This window comes from Anomaloglossus baeobatrachus, unplaced genomic scaffold (genome assembly GCF_048569485.1).
Source record: "Anomaloglossus baeobatrachus isolate aAnoBae1 unplaced genomic scaffold, aAnoBae1.hap1 Scaffold_2481, whole genome shotgun sequence".
Taxonomy (NCBI): Eukaryota; Metazoa; Chordata; class Amphibia; order Anura; family Aromobatidae; genus Anomaloglossus; species Anomaloglossus baeobatrachus.
In genome coordinates this window covers 108,166-123,030 of record NW_027442081.1, presented here as the reverse complement: position 1 = coordinate 123,030, position 14,865 = coordinate 108,166, and the positions used below count along the sequence as shown (strand labels likewise).

General features: G+C 47.0%; 8 non-coding genes and 2 pseudogenes across 8 annotated transcripts; all 10 read right to left on the bottom strand.

The window, feature by feature from the left end:
- Positions 1-917: 917 nt before the first annotated feature.
- On the bottom strand, positions 918-1,108 carry LOC142262585 (U2 spliceosomal RNA). Its single transcript, XR_012729920.1, has one exon. It is a non-coding gene; the product is annotated as a U2 spliceosomal RNA (small nuclear RNA).
- Positions 1,109-2,495: 1,387 nt separating this feature from the next.
- On the bottom strand, positions 2,496-2,693 carry LOC142262664 (U2 spliceosomal RNA). The gene has a single exon (XR_012729992.1). It is a non-coding gene; the product is annotated as a U2 spliceosomal RNA (small nuclear RNA).
- Positions 2,694-3,390: 697 nt separating this feature from the next.
- LOC142262675 (U2 spliceosomal RNA) lies at positions 3,391-3,532 on the bottom strand (annotated as a pseudogene).
- Positions 3,533-4,919: 1,387 nt separating this feature from the next.
- Positions 4,920-5,110, bottom strand: LOC142262584 (U2 spliceosomal RNA). Its single transcript, XR_012729919.1, has one exon. It is a non-coding gene; the product is annotated as a U2 spliceosomal RNA (small nuclear RNA).
- Positions 5,111-6,497: 1,387 nt separating this feature from the next.
- On the bottom strand, positions 6,498-6,694 carry LOC142262662 (U2 spliceosomal RNA). Its single transcript, XR_012729990.1, has one exon. It is a non-coding gene; the product is annotated as a U2 spliceosomal RNA (small nuclear RNA).
- A 613-nt stretch (positions 6,695-7,307) lies between these two features.
- Positions 7,308-7,449, bottom strand: LOC142262674 (U2 spliceosomal RNA; annotated as a pseudogene).
- A 1,387-nt stretch (positions 7,450-8,836) lies between these two features.
- LOC142262583 (U2 spliceosomal RNA) lies at positions 8,837-9,027 on the bottom strand. The gene has a single exon (XR_012729918.1). It is a non-coding gene; the product is annotated as a U2 spliceosomal RNA (small nuclear RNA).
- Positions 9,028-10,411: 1,384 nt separating this feature from the next.
- Positions 10,412-10,602, bottom strand: LOC142262582 (U2 spliceosomal RNA). The gene has a single exon (XR_012729917.1). It is a non-coding gene; the product is annotated as a U2 spliceosomal RNA (small nuclear RNA).
- Positions 10,603-11,989: 1,387 nt separating this feature from the next.
- On the bottom strand, positions 11,990-12,180 carry LOC142262579 (U2 spliceosomal RNA). Its single transcript, XR_012729915.1, has one exon. It is a non-coding gene; the product is annotated as a U2 spliceosomal RNA (small nuclear RNA).
- A 1,387-nt stretch (positions 12,181-13,567) lies between these two features.
- LOC142262578 (U2 spliceosomal RNA) lies at positions 13,568-13,758 on the bottom strand. The gene has a single exon (XR_012729914.1). It is a non-coding gene; the product is annotated as a U2 spliceosomal RNA (small nuclear RNA).
- Between the last annotated feature and the right edge of the window lie 1,107 nt (positions 13,759-14,865).

Here is a 14,865-nt window from a genome sequence, read left to right as displayed (position 1 = left end):
CTCCTTCCACTAGCCCACCCTCCCACCCAAAGAACAACTTCTTCTGCGCAGCTTGTTTTCTAGGCAGCAGCGCTATTGTGATGTCATCGGGGGGCATTGTGACAAGCCGCCAGTGTTCCGTCTCTTCATGTTGTGCACAGTTCAAACGGAAAATACATCAACAGGCAGACTACAGAAAAGCTTACTATCAAAGGTTAGAGGGGGGCTTTCTCAGAGGGCTTTTTACAGTTTTTCTATTCCCAATTAGCCGTTTAAGTGTACTTATTGAAAGTAGTAATTCTTTCATAGGCCGCCCTTTCTTAGTATTTGACGTTCCTTATATTGCGGTATGAGGCTTCGCAGTAGGTTGCAAACATTCATCACCCATGACTGTCCCCAATTGAGCTCAGAAGCTCAATGTCTATCATGACCTCTCTTTTAGAATGTCCAAGAGCAAGCAAACTATTCCTCCAGGAGAGGGCGCCAACAGACTACTAAAGAGATCATCATTACTCAAAGAAAACCCCAAAAACCAATGCATGATAGGAATAAACAGGTAACTTTCTTTGGAGTGGAAGCGGAGAGATCGCACCAGATGCCAATTCTAGATCTTATCACACCTGTGGTCACTGCAGCAGCAGGTGAATCCACTTTGTCCAAAAGGGATCTATTCCATTCAATTGCAAATGATCTAGATAAGACAGAGAACTGCAGCACGGGGACATAGCCGAGTTGGTCAGGTTGAGTGGTGATGAGTTTGCTATTTGGATGAATAAAGAAAGTCAAAAGTGTGAAAGATAAAAAACAAAAGGAGGAAGTGTGAAAAGTGAATGGGCCAAATTGAGGTGCATATGAAGACGTATGCTTTCTTCCAATTCATTAAATCGGGCTAATATGAATCAGGTGAATTGAGTTCTGCTTTTGGAAACTGGGTTAAGAAGGGGTGCACCGTTCCTGGAGGTACTGCAATACCAGGTCAATGCGTGGAGTGGACAGAGCAAGCTCTTTTTCCATCTCCCTGTTCTAAAAATCCATTTAATATATGGTCCCCAGATAGGGGACGTATCAGATATTAAACTGATAAGAACAGATACTACACTTGATCTTAGCCAAAAGGCCGAGAAGCGATAACCAGAATTGGTTTGGGCCTCGAGTGGCACCCTGGCCTATGCCGGACACATCTTAGGGAGAGAGAGCGAGAGGGAGACAAACCCACGCCTACACAAGACATTTTGTCACCCAAGCCAACCCTTGAAAAGGCTGCTTTGCAGAGCAAAAACAAGAAGAATGGTGCGTTTTGCAGCCGCCGCCCACTGCAATGAATCTGAATAACTCCTCCTTTAGGGCGCAAGCAACTCCCCTCCCCCTTGCAGTCTTTCCAATTCACGATACAAAAAGACGGACAGGACAGGTTGCCTGACTTTCCGTCACTGCCACCCTTTGCCATCCTTACCCGTAGAAAGCCCTTTCATCATCCCCAAACCCTAATCTTTTCCCTTTCCTTCCCAGCCCCCAAACCCTGCCCTCTGTACCTTTCTCACCACCCGCTTCCCTTCTCCTGTCATCCCCCTACCACCCGGGAAAAAAAGAGATTGCCCCCTCCTTCCACTAGCCCACCCTCCCACCCAAAGAACAACTTCTTCTGCGCAGCTTGTTTTCTAGGCAGCAGCGCTATTGTGATGTCATCGGGGGGCATTGTGACAAGCCGCCAGTGTTCCGTCTCTTCATGTTGTGCACAGTTCAAACGGAAAATACATCAACAGGCAGACTACAGAAAAGCTTACTATCAAAGGTTAGAGGGGGGCTTTCTCAGAGGGCTTTTTACAGTTTTTCTATTCCCAATTAGCCGTTTAAGTGTACTTATTGAAAGTAGTAATTCTTTCATAGGCCGCCCTTTCTTAGTATTTGACGTTCCTTATATTGCGGTATGAGGCTTCGCAGTAGGTTGCAAACATTCATCACCCATGACTGTCCCCAATTGAGCTCAGAAGCTCAATGTCTATCATGACCTCTCTTTTAGAATGTCCAAGAGCAAGCAAACTATTCCTCCAGGAGAGGGCGCCAACAGACTACTAAAGAGATCATCATTACTCAAAGAAAACCCCAAAAACCAATGCATGATAGGAATAAACAGGTAACTTTCTTTGGAGTGGAAGCGGAGAGATCGCACCAGATGCCAATTCTAGATCTTATCACACCTGTGGTCACTGCAGCAGCAGGTGAATCCACTTTGTCCAAAAGGGATCTATTCCATTCAATTGCAAATGATCTAGATAAGACAGAGAACTGCAGCACGGGGACATAGCCGAGTTGGTCAGGTTGAGTGGTGATGAGTTTGCTATTTGGATGAATAAAGAAAGTCAAAAGTGTGAAAGATAAAAAACAAAAGGAGGAAGTGTGAAAAGTGAATGGGCCAAATTGAGGTGCATATGAAGACGTATGCTTTCTTCCAATTCATTAAATCGGGCTAATATGAATCAGGTGAATTGAGTTCTGCTTTTGGAAACTGGGTTAAGAAGGGGTGCACCGTTCCTGGAGGTACTGCAATACCAGGTCAATGCGTGGAGTGGACAGAGCAAGCTCTTTTTCCATCTCCCTGTTCTAAAAATCCATTTAATATATGGTCCCCAGATAGGGGACGTATCAGATATTAAACTGATAAGAACAGATTTTTTGATTTAATGAAGCTTTCCAAAGCACCGCAAAAAATGCATGACCGAAGTCACACCAAAAACAGTGCAAAGGCTAGGATTCGTGTGGACCCCTCCGTGAGGAGAGGGTCCCCAAAAATCAACCCCGTCCCTCCGAGCCAGAAGGCCACAGCAAGGGTCAGGGATCTTCGGTGCTCCCCCAAGCCGAAGCCTGGTTGAGCCTTGTCGTTGCTCCCAGCGTCCACCCAGGCATCTTACCCAAGTGGAGTAGAGAGCTACTAGTTGTTGGTTTCGCAGCCGAAACTGCCCGGACCGTCAACCGGTGTTGGTTTCTCAGCCCAAGGCTAACCGGACCTCCAACCGGGTGTTGGTTTCTCAGCCGAAGCTGACCCGGACCTCCAACCGGGTGTTGGTTTCTCAGCCGAAGCTGACCCGGACCTCCAACCGGGTGTTGGTTTCTCAGCCGAAGCTGACCCGGACCTCCAACCGGGTGTTGGTTTCTCAGCCCAAAGCTGAACGGACCTCCGACCATGATTATAAAAATTTCCCTTCCTAGCCAGAAGGCCGGGATAGAGCAATATGCTCAGAAAGTATGAAAGGGCAAGGTACGGTGTGCTACAGAGCCCAAGGCTTGCCGGGGTCCAAAGCCAGCAAGCTCAGACTCACTCCAGGGTCGTCAATCCTGGGGCACATTGCACCATAGCCCCCACACTTACTCAGTCTAATAGCCTCGATCCTGGTAGGGCCATGGTTTCCTCTAGATGGATATACTATCCTCCCAAAGTACTAACAAGCGCAACCTTCCAGTGTGCATTGCATCATTGTACTAAGGTGGCCGGAGCCTTAAACCACCTTTTCGAACGATACTACACTTGATCTTAGCCAAAAGGCCGAGAAGCGATAACCAGAATTGGTTTGGGCCTCGAGTGGCACCCTGGCCTATGCCGGACACATCTTAGGGAGAGAGAGCGAGAGGGAGACAAACCCACGCCTACACAAGACATTTTGTCACCCAAGCCAACCCTTGAAAAGGCTGCTTTGCAGAGCAAAAACAAGAAGAATGGTGCGTTTTGCAGCCGCCGCCCACTGCAATGAATCTGAATAACTCCTCCTTTAGGGCGCAAGCAACTCCCCTCCCCCTTGCAGTCTTTCCAATTCACGATACAAAAAGACGGACAGGACAGGTTGCCTGACTTTCCGTCACTGCCACCCTTTGCCATCCTTACCCGTAGAAAGCCCTTTCATCATCCCCAAACCCTAATCTTTTCCCTTTCCTTCCCAGCCCCCAAACCCTGCCCTCTGTACCTTTCTCACCACCCGCTTCCCTTCTCCTGTCATCCCCCTACCACCCGGGAAAAAAAGAGATTGCCCCCTCCTTCCACTAGCCCACCCTCCCACCCAAAGAACAACTTCTTCTGCGCAGCTTGTTTTCTAGGCAGCAGCGCTATTGTGATGTCATCGGGGGGCATTGTGACAAGCCGCCAGTGTTCCGTCTCTTCATGTTGTGCACAGTTCAAACGGAAAATACATCAACAGGCAGACTACAGAAAAGCTTACTATCAAAGGTTAGAGGGGGGCTTTCTCAGAGGGCTTTTTACAGTTTTTCTATTCCCAATTAGCCGTTTAAGTGTACTTATTGAAAGTAGTAATTCTTTCATAGGCCGCCCTTTCTTAGTATTTGACGTTCCTTATATTGCGGTATGAGGCTTCGCAGTAGGTTGCAAACATTCATCACCCATGACTGTCCCCAATTGAGCTCAGAAGCTCAATGTCTATCATGACCTCTCTTTTAGAATGTCCAAGAGCAAGCAAACTATTCCTCCAGGAGAGGGCGCCAACAGACTACTAAAGAGATCATCATTACTCAAAGAAAACCCCAAAAACCAATGCATGATAGGAATAAACAGGTAACTTTCTTTGGAGTGGAAGCGGAGAGATCGCACCAGATGCCAATTCTAGATCTTATCACACCTGTGGTCACTGCAGCAGCAGGTGAATCCACTTTGTCCAAAAGGGATCTATTCCATTCAATTGCAAATGATCTAGATAAGACAGAGAACTGCAGCACGGGGACATAGCCGAGTTGGTCAGGTTGAGTGGTGATGAGTTTGCTATTTGGATGAATAAAGAAAGTCAAAAGTGTGAAAGATAAAAAACAAAAGGAGGAAGTGTGAAAAGTGAATGGGCCAAATTGAGGTGCATATGAAGACGTATGCTTTCTTCCAATTCATTAAATCGGGCTAATATGAATCAGGTGAATTGAGTTCTGCTTTTGGAAACTGGGTTAAGAAGGGGTGCACCGTTCCTGGAGGTACTGCAATACCAGGTCAATGCGTGGAGTGGACAGAGCAAGCTCTTTTTCCATCTCCCTGTTCTAAAAATCCATTTAATATATGGTCCCCAGATAGGGGACGTATCAGATATTAAACTGATAAGAACAGATACTACACTTGATCTTAGCCAAAAGGCCGAGAAGCGATAACCAGAATTGGTTTGGGCCTCGAGTGGCACCCTGGCCTATGCCGGACACATCTTAGGGAGAGAGAGCGAGAGGGAGACAAACCCACGCCTACACAAGACATTTTGTCACCCAAGCCAACCCTTGAAAAGGCTGCTTTGCAGAGCAAAAACAAGAAGAATGGTGCGTTTTGCAGCCGCCGCCCACTGCAATGAATCTGAATAACTCCTCCTTTAGGGCGCAAGCAACTCCCCTCCCCCTTGCAGTCTTTCCAATTCACGATACAAAAAGACGGACAGGACAGGTTGCCTGACTTTCCGTCACTGCCACCCTTTGCCATCCTTACCCGTAGAAAGCCCTTTCATCATCCCCAAACCCTAATCTTTTCCCTTTCCTTCCCAGCCCCCAAACCCTGCCCTCTGTACCTTTCTCACCACCCGCTTCCCTTCTCCTGTCATCCCCCTACCACCCGGGAAAAAAAGAGATTGCCCCCTCCTTCCACTAGCCCACCCTCCCACCCAAAGAACAACTTCTTCTGCGCAGCTTGTTTTCTAGGCAGCAGCGCTATTGTGATGTCATCGGGGGGCATTGTGACAAGCCGCCAGTGTTCCGTCTCTTCATGTTGTGCACAGTTCAAACGGAAAATACATCAACAGGCAGACTACAGAAAAGCTTACTATCAAAGGTTAGAGGGGGGCTTTCTCAGAGGGCTTTTTACAGTTTTTCTATTCCCAATTAGCCGTTTAAGTGTACTTATTGAAAGTAGTAATTCTTTCATAGGCCGCCCTTTCTTAGTATTTGACGTTCCTTATATTGCGGTATGAGGCTTCGCAGTAGGTTGCAAACATTCATCACCCATGACTGTCCCCAATTGAGCTCAGAAGCTCAATGTCTATCATGACCTCTCTTTTAGAATGTCCAAGAGCAAGCAAACTATTCCTCCAGGAGAGGGCGCCAACAGACTACTAAAGAGATCATCATTACTCAAAGAAAACCCCAAAAACCAATGCATGATAGGAATAAACAGGTAACTTTCTTTGGAGTGGAAGCGGAGAGATCGCACCAGATGCCAATTCTAGATCTTATCACACCTGTGGTCACTGCAGCAGCAGGTGAATCCACTTTGTCCAAAAGGGATCTATTCCATTCAATTGCAAATGATCTAGATAAGACAGAGAACTGCAGCACGGGGACATAGCCGAGTTGGTCAGGTTGAGTGGTGATGAGTTTGCTATTTGGATGAATAAAGAAAGTCAAAAGTGTGAAAGATAAAAAACAAAAGGAGGAAGTGTGAAAAGTGAATGGGCCAAATTGAGGTGCATATGAAGACGTATGCTTTCTTCCAATTCATTAAATCGGGCTAATATGAATCAGGTGAATTGAGTTCTGCTTTTGGAAACTGGGTTAAGAAGGGGTGCACCGTTCCTGGAGGTACTGCAATACCAGGTCAATGCGTGGAGTGGACAGAGCAAGCTCTTTTTCCATCTCCCTGTTCTAAAAATCCATTTAATATATGGTCCCCAGATAGGGGACGTATCAGATATTAAACTGATAAGAACAGATTTTTTGATTTAATGAAGCTTTCCAAAGCACCGCAAAAATGCATGACTGAAGTCACACCAAAAACAGTGCAAAGGCTAGGATTCGTGTGGACCCCTCCGTGAGAAGAGGATCCCCAAAAATCAACCCCGTCCCTCCGAGCCAGAAGGCCACAGCGAGGGTCAGGGATCTTCGGTGCTCCCCCAAGCCGAAGCCTGGTTGAGCCTTGTTGTTGCTCCCAGCGTCCACCGAGGCATCTTACCCAAGTGGAGTAGGGAGCTACTAGTCGTTGGTTTCGCAGCCGAGACTGCCCGGACCGTCAACCGGTGTTGGTTTCTCAGCCCAAGGCTGACCGGACCTCCAACCGGGTGTTGGTTTCTCAGCCCAAGGCTGACCGGACCTCCAACCGGGTGTTGGTTTCTCAGCCCAAAGCTGACCGGACCTCCGACCGGGATTATAAAAATTTCCCTTCTTAGCCAGAAGGCCAGGATAGGGCAATATGCTTGGAAAGTATGAATAGGCAAGGCGCGGCATGCGACAGAGTCTGAGGCTTACCAGGGTCCCAACCTAGCAAGTTCAGACTCCCTCCAGGGTGTCCATTCCTGGGGCACATTGCACCATAACCCCCTCACTTACTCAGTCTAATAGCCTCGATCCTGGTAGGGCCATGGTTTCCTCTAGATGGATATACTATCCTCCCAAAGTACTAACAAGCGCAACCTTCCAGTGTGCATTGCATCATTGTACTAAGGTGGCCGGAGCCTTAAACCACCTTTTCGAACGATACTACACTTGATCTTAGCCAAAAGGCCGAGAAGCGATAACCAGAATTGGTTTGGGCCTCGAGTGGCACCCTGGCCTATGCCGGACACATCTTAGGGAGAGAGAGCGAGAGGGAGACAAACCCACGCCTACACAAGACATTTTGTCACCCAAGCCAACCCTTGAAAAGGCTGCTTTGCAGAGCAAAAACAAGAAGAATGGTGCGTTTTGCAGCCGCCGCCCACTGCAATGAATCTGAATAACTCCTCCTTTAGGGCGCAAGCAACTCCCCTCCCCCTTGCAGTCTTTCCAATTCACGATACAAAAAGACGGACAGGACAGGTTGCCTGACTTTCCGTCACTGCCACCCTTTGCCATCCTTACCCGTAGAAAGCCCTTTCATCATCCCCAAACCCTAATCTTTTCCCTTTCCTTCCCAGCCCCCAAACCCTGCCCTCTGTACCTTTCTCACCACCCGCTTCCCTTCTCCTGTCATCCCCCTACCACCCGGGAAAAAAAGAGATTGCCCCCTCCTTCCACTAGCCCACCCTCCCACCCAAAGAACAACTTCTTCTGCGCAGCTTGTTTTCTAGGCAGCAGCGCTATTGTGATGTCATCGGGGGGCATTGTGACAAGCCGCCAGTGTTCCGTCTCTTCATGTTGTGCACAGTTCAAACGGAAAATACATCAACAGGCAGACTACAGAAAAGCTTACTATCAAAGGTTAGAGGGGGGCTTTCTCAGAGGGCTTTTTACAGTTTTTCTATTCCCAATTAGCCGTTTAAGTGTACTTATTGAAAGTAGTAATTCTTTCATAGGCCGCCCTTTCTTAGTATTTGACGTTCCTTATATTGCGGTATGAGGCTTCGCAGTAGGTTGCAAACATTCATCACCCATGACTGTCCCCAATTGAGCTCAGAAGCTCAATGTCTATCATGACCTCTCTTTTAGAATGTCCAAGAGCAAGCAAACTATTCCTCCAGGAGAGGGCGCCAACAGACTACTAAAGAGATCATCATTACTCAAAGAAAACCCCAAAAACCAATGCATGATAGGAATAAACAGGTAACTTTCTTTGGAGTGGAAGCGGAGAGATCGCACCAGATGCCAATTCTAGATCTTATCACACCTGTGGTCACTGCAGCAGCAGGTGAATCCACTTTGTCCAAAAGGGATCTATTCCATTCAATTGCAAATGATCTAGATAAGACAGAGAACTGCAGCACGGGGACATAGCCGAGTTGGTCAGGTTGAGTGGTGATGAGTTTGCTATTTGGATGAATAAAGAAAGTCAAAAGTGTGAAAGATAAAAAACAAAAGGAGGAAGTGTGAAAAGTGAATGGGCCAAATTGAGGTGCATATGAAGACGTATGCTTTCTTCCAATTCATTAAATCGGGCTAATATGAATCAGGTGAATTGAGTTCTGCTTTTGGAAACTGGGTTAAGAAGGGGTGCACCGTTCCTGGAGGTACTGCAATACCAGGTCAATGCGTGGAGTGGACAGAGCAAGCTCTTTTTCCATCTCCCTGTTCTAAAAATCCATTTAATATATGGTCCCCAGATAGGGGACGTATCAGATATTAAACTGATAAGAACAGATACTACACTTGATCTTAGCCAAAAGGCCGAGAAGCGATAACCAGAATTGGTTTGGGCCTCGAGTGGCACCCTGGCCTATGCCGGACACATCTTAGGGAGAGAGAGCGAGAGGGAGACAAACCCACGCCTACACAAGACATTTTGTCACCCAAGCCAACCCTTGAAAAGGCTGCTTTGCAGAGCAAAAACAAGAAGAATGGTGCGTTTTGCAGCCGCCGCCCACTGCAATGAATCTGAATAACTCCTCCTTTAGGGCGCAAGCAACTCCCCTCCCCCTTGCAGTCTTTCCAATTCACGATACAAAAAGACGGACAGGACAGGTTGCCTGACTTTCCGTCACTGCCACCCTTTGCCATCCTTACCCGTAGAAAGCCCTTTCATCATCCCCAAACCCTAATCTTTTCCCTTTCCTTCCCAGCCCCCAAACCCTGCCCTCTGTACCTTTCTCACCACCCGCTTCCCTTCTCCTGTCATCCCCCTACCACCCGGGAAAAAAAGAGATTGCCCCCTCCTTCCACTAGCCCACCCTCCCACCCAAAGAACAACTTCTGCGCAGCTTGTTTTCTAGGCAGCAGCGCTATTGTGATGTCATCGGGGGGCATTGTGACAAGCCGCCAGTGTTCCGTCTCTTCATGTTGTGCACAGTTCAAACGGAAAATACATCAACAGGCAGACTACAGAAAAGCTTACTATCAAAGGTTAGAGGGGGGCTTTCTCAGAGGGCTTTTTACAGTTTTTCTATTCCCAATTAGCCGTTTAAGTGTACTTATTGAAAGTAGTAATTCTTTCATAGGCCGCCCTTTCTTAGTATTTGACGTTCCTTATATTGCGGTATGAGGCTTCGCAGTAGGTTGCAAACATTCATCACCCATGACTGTCCCCAATTGAGCTCAGAAGCTCAATGTCTATCATGACCTCTCTTTTAGAATGTCCAAGAGCAAGCAAACTATTCCTCCAGGAGAGGGCGCCAACAGACTACTAAAGAGATCATCATTACTCAAAGAAAACCCCAAAAACCAATGCATGATAGGAATAAACAGGTAACTTTCTTTGGAGTGGAAGCGGAGAGATCGCACCAGATGCCAATTCTAGATCTTATCACACCTGTGGTCACTGCAGCAGCAGGTGAATCCACTTTGTCCAAAAGGGATCTATTCCATTCAATTGCAAATGATCTAGATAAGACAGAGAACTGCAGCACGGGGACATAGCCGAGTTGGTCAGGTTGAGTGGTGATGAGTTTGCTATTTGGATGAATAAAGAAAGTCAAAAGTGTGAAAGATAAAAAACAAAAGGAGGAAGTGTGAAAAGTGAATGGGCCAAATTGAGGTGCATATGAAGACGTATGCTTTCTTCCAATTCATTAAATCGGGCTAATATGAATCAGGTGAATTGAGTTCTGCTTTTGGAAACTGGGTTAAGAAGGGGTGCACCGTTCCTGGAGGTACTGCAATACCAGGTCAATGCGTGGAGTGGACAGAGCAAGCTCTTTTTCCATCTCCCTGTTCTAAAAATCCATTTAATATATGGTCCCCAGATAGGGGACGTATCAGATATTAAACTGATAAGAACAGATACTACACTTGATCTTAGCCAAAAGGCCGAGAAGCGATAACCAGAATTGGTTTGGGCCTCGAGTGGCACCCTGGCCTATGCCGGACACATCTTAGGGAGAGAGAGCGAGAGGGAGACAAACCCACGCCTACACAAGACATTTTGTCACCCAAGCCAACCCTTGAAAAGGCTGCTTTGCAGAGCAAAAACAAGAAGAATGGTGCGTTTTGCAGCCGCCGCCCACTGCAATGAATCTGAATAACTCCTCCTTTAGGGCGCAAGCAACTCCCCTCCCCCTTGCAGTCTTTCCAATTCACGATACAAAAAGACGGACAGGACAGGTTGCCTGACTTTCCGTCACTGCCACCCTTTGCCATCCTTACCCGTAGAAAGCCCTTTCATCATCCCCAAACCCTAATCTTTTCCCTTTCCTTCCCAGCCCCCAAACCCTGCCCTCTGTACCTTTCTCACCACCCGCTTCCCTTCTCCTGTCATCCCCCTACCACCCGGGAAAAAAAGAGATTGCCCCCTCCTTCCACTAGCCCACCCTCCCACCCAAAGAACAACTTCTTCTGCGCAGCTTGTTTTCTAGGCAGCAGCGCTATTGTGATGTCATCGGGGGGCATTGTGACAAGCCGCCAGTGTTCCGTCTCTTCATGTTGTGCACAGTTCAAACGGAAAATACATCAACAGGCAGACTACAGAAAAGCTTACTATCAAAGGTTAGAGGGGGGCTTTCTCAGAGGGCTTTTTACAGTTTTTCTATTCCCAATTAGCCGTTTAAGTGTACTTATTGAAAGTAGTAATTCTTTCATAGGCCGCCCTTTCTTAGTATTTGACGTTCCTTATATTGCGGTATGAGGCTTCGCAGTAGGTTGCAAACATTCATCACCCATGACTGTCCCCAATTGAGCTCAGAAGCTCAATGTCTATCATGACCTCTCTTTTAGAATGTCCAAGAGCAAGCAAACTATTCCTCCAGGAGAGGGCGCCAACAGACTACTAAAGAGATCATCATTACTCAAAGAAAACCCCAAAAACCAATGCATGATAGGAATAAACAGGTAACTTTCTTTGGAGTGGAAGCGGAGAGATCGCACCAGATGCCAATTCTAGATCTTATCACACCTGTGGTCACTGCAGCAGCAGGTGAATCCACTTTGTCCAAAAGGGATCTATTCCATTCAATTGCAAATGATCTAGATAAGACAGAGAACTGCAGCACGGGGACATAGCCGAGTTGGTCAGGTTGAGTGGTGATGAGTTTGCTATTTGGATGAATAAAGAAAGTCAAAAGTGTGAAAGATAAAAAACAAAAGGAGGAAGTGTGAAAAGTGAATGGGCCAAATTGAGGTGCATATGAAGACGTATGCTTTCTTCCAATTCATTAAATCGGGCTAATATGAATCAGGTGAATTGAGTTCTGCTTTTGGAAACTGGGTTAAGAAGGGGTGCACCGTTCCTGGAGGTACTGCAATACCAGGTCAATGCGTGGAGTGGACAGAGCAAGCTCTTTTTCCATCTCCCTGTTCTAAAAATCCATTTAATATATGGTCCCCAGATAGGGGACGTATCAGATATTAAACTGATAAGAACAGATACTACACTTGATCTTAGCCAAAAGGCCGAGAAGCGATAACCAGAATTGGTTTGGGCCTCGAGTGGCACCCTGGCCTATGCCGGACACATCTTAGGGAGAGAGAGCGAGAGGGAGACAAACCCACGCCTACACAAGACATTTTGTCACCCAAGCCAACCCTTGAAAAGGCTGCTTTGCAGAGCAAAAACAAGAAGAATGGTGCGTTTTGCAGCCGCCGCCCACTGCAATGAATCTGAATAACTCCTCCTTTAGGGCGCAAGCAACTCCCCTCCCCCTTGCAGTCTTTCCAATTCACGATACAAAAAGACGGACAGGACAGGTTGCCTGACTTTCCGTCACTGCCACCCTTTGCCATCCTTACCCGTAGAAAGCCCTTTCATCATCCCCAAACCCTAATCTTTTCCCTTTCCTTCCCAGCCCCCAAACGCTGCCCTCTGTACCTTTCTCACCACCCGCTTCCCTTCTCCTGTCATCCCCCTACCACCCGGGAAAAAAAGAGATTGCCCCCTCCTTCCACTAGCCCACCCTCCCACCCAAAGAACAACTTCTTCTGCGCAGCTTGTTTTCTAGGCAGCAGCGCTATTGTGATGTCATCGGGGGGCATTGTGACAAGCCGCCAGTGTTCCGTCTCTTCATGTTGTGCACAGTTCAAACGGAAAATACATCAACAGGCAGACTACAGAAAAGCTTACTATCAAAGGTTAGAGGGGGGCTTTCTCAGAGGGCTTTTTACAGTTTTTCTATTCCCAATTAGCCGTTTAAGTGTACTTATTGAAAGTAGTAATTCTTTCATAGGCCGCCCTTTCTTAGTATTTGACGTTCCTTATATTGCGGTATGAGGCTTCGCAGTAGGTTGCAAACATTCATCACCCATGACTGTCCCCAATTGAGCTCAGAAGCTCAATGTCTATCATGACCTCTCTTTTAGAATGTCCAAGAGCAAGCAAACTATTCCTCCAGGAGAGGGCGCCAACAGACTACTAAAGAGATCATCATTACTCAAAGAAAACCCCAAAAACCAATGCATGATAGGAATAAACAGGTAACTTTCTTTGGAGTGGAAGCGGAGAGATCGCACCAGATGCCAATTCTAGATCTTATCACACCTGTGGTCACTGCAGCAGCAGGTGAATCCACTTTGTCCAAAAGGGATCTATTCCATTCAATTGCAAATGATCTAGATAAGACAGAGAACTGCAGCACGGGGACATAGCCGAGTTGGTCAGGTTGAGTGGTGATGAGTTTGCTATTTGGATGAATAAAGAAAGTCAAAAGTGTGAAAGATAAAAAACAAAAGGAGGAAGTGTGAAAAGTGAATGGGCCAAATTGAGGTGCATATGAAGACGTATGCTTTCTTCCAATTCATTAAATCGGGCTAATATGAATCAGGTGAATTGAGTTCTGCTTTTGGAAACTGGGTTAAGAAGGGGTGCACCGTTCCTGGAGGTACTGCAATACCAGGTCAATGCGTGGAGTGGACAGAGCAAGCTCTTTTTCCATCTCCCTGTTCTAAAAATCCATTTAATATATGGTCCCCAGATAGGGGACGTATCAGATATTAAACTGATAAGAACAGATACTACACTTGATCTTAGCCAAAAGGCCGAGAAGCGATAACCAGAATTGGTTTGGGCCTCGAGTGGCACCCTGGCCTATGCCGGACACATCTTAGGGAGAGAGAGCGAGAGGGAGACAAACCCACGCCTACACAAGACATTTTGTCACCCAAGCCAACCCTTGAAAAGGCTGCTTTGCAGAGCAAAAACAAGAAGAATGGTGCGTTTTGCAGCCGCCGCCCACTGCAATGAATCTGAATAACTCCTCCTTTAGGGCGCAAGCAACTCCCCTCCCCCTTGCAGTCTTTCCAATTCACGATACAAAAAGACGGACAGGACAGGTTGCCTGACTTTCCGTCACTGCCACCCTTTGCCATCCTTACCCGTAGAAAGCCCTTTCATCATCCCCAAACCCTAATCTTTTCCCTTTCCTTCCCAGCCCCCAAACCCTGCCCTCTGTACCTTTCTCACCACCCGCTTCCCTTCTCCTGTCATCCCCCTACCACCCGGGAAAAAAAGAGATTGCCCCCTCCTTCCACTAGCCCACCCTCCCACCCAAAGAACAACTTCTTCTGCGCAGCTTGTTTTCTAGGCAGCAGCGCTATTGTGATGTCATCGGGGGGCATTGTGACAAGCCGCCAGTGTTCCGTCTCTTCATGTTGTGCACAGTTCAAACGGAAAATACATCAACAGGCAGACTACAGAAAAGCTTACTATCAAAGGTTAGAGGGGGGCTTTCTCAGAGGGCTTTTTACAGTTTTTCTATTCCCAATTAGCCGTTTAAGTGTACTTATTGAAAGTAGTAATTCTTTCATAGGCCGCCCTTTCTTAGTATTTGACGTTCCTTATATTGCGGTATGAGGCTTCGCAGTAGGTTGCAAACATTCATCACCCATGACTGTCCCCAATTGAGCTCAGAAGCTCAATGTCTATCATGACCTCTCTTTTAGAATGTCCAAGAGCAAGCAAACTATTCCTCCAGGAGAGGGCGCCAACAGACTACTAAAGAGATCATCATTACTCAAAGAAAACCCCAAAAACCAATGCATGATAGGAATAAACAGGTAACTTTCTTTGGAGTGGAAGCGGAGAGATCGCACCAGATGCCAATTCTAGATCTTATCACACCTGTGGTCACTGCAGCAGCAGGTGAATCCACTTTGTCC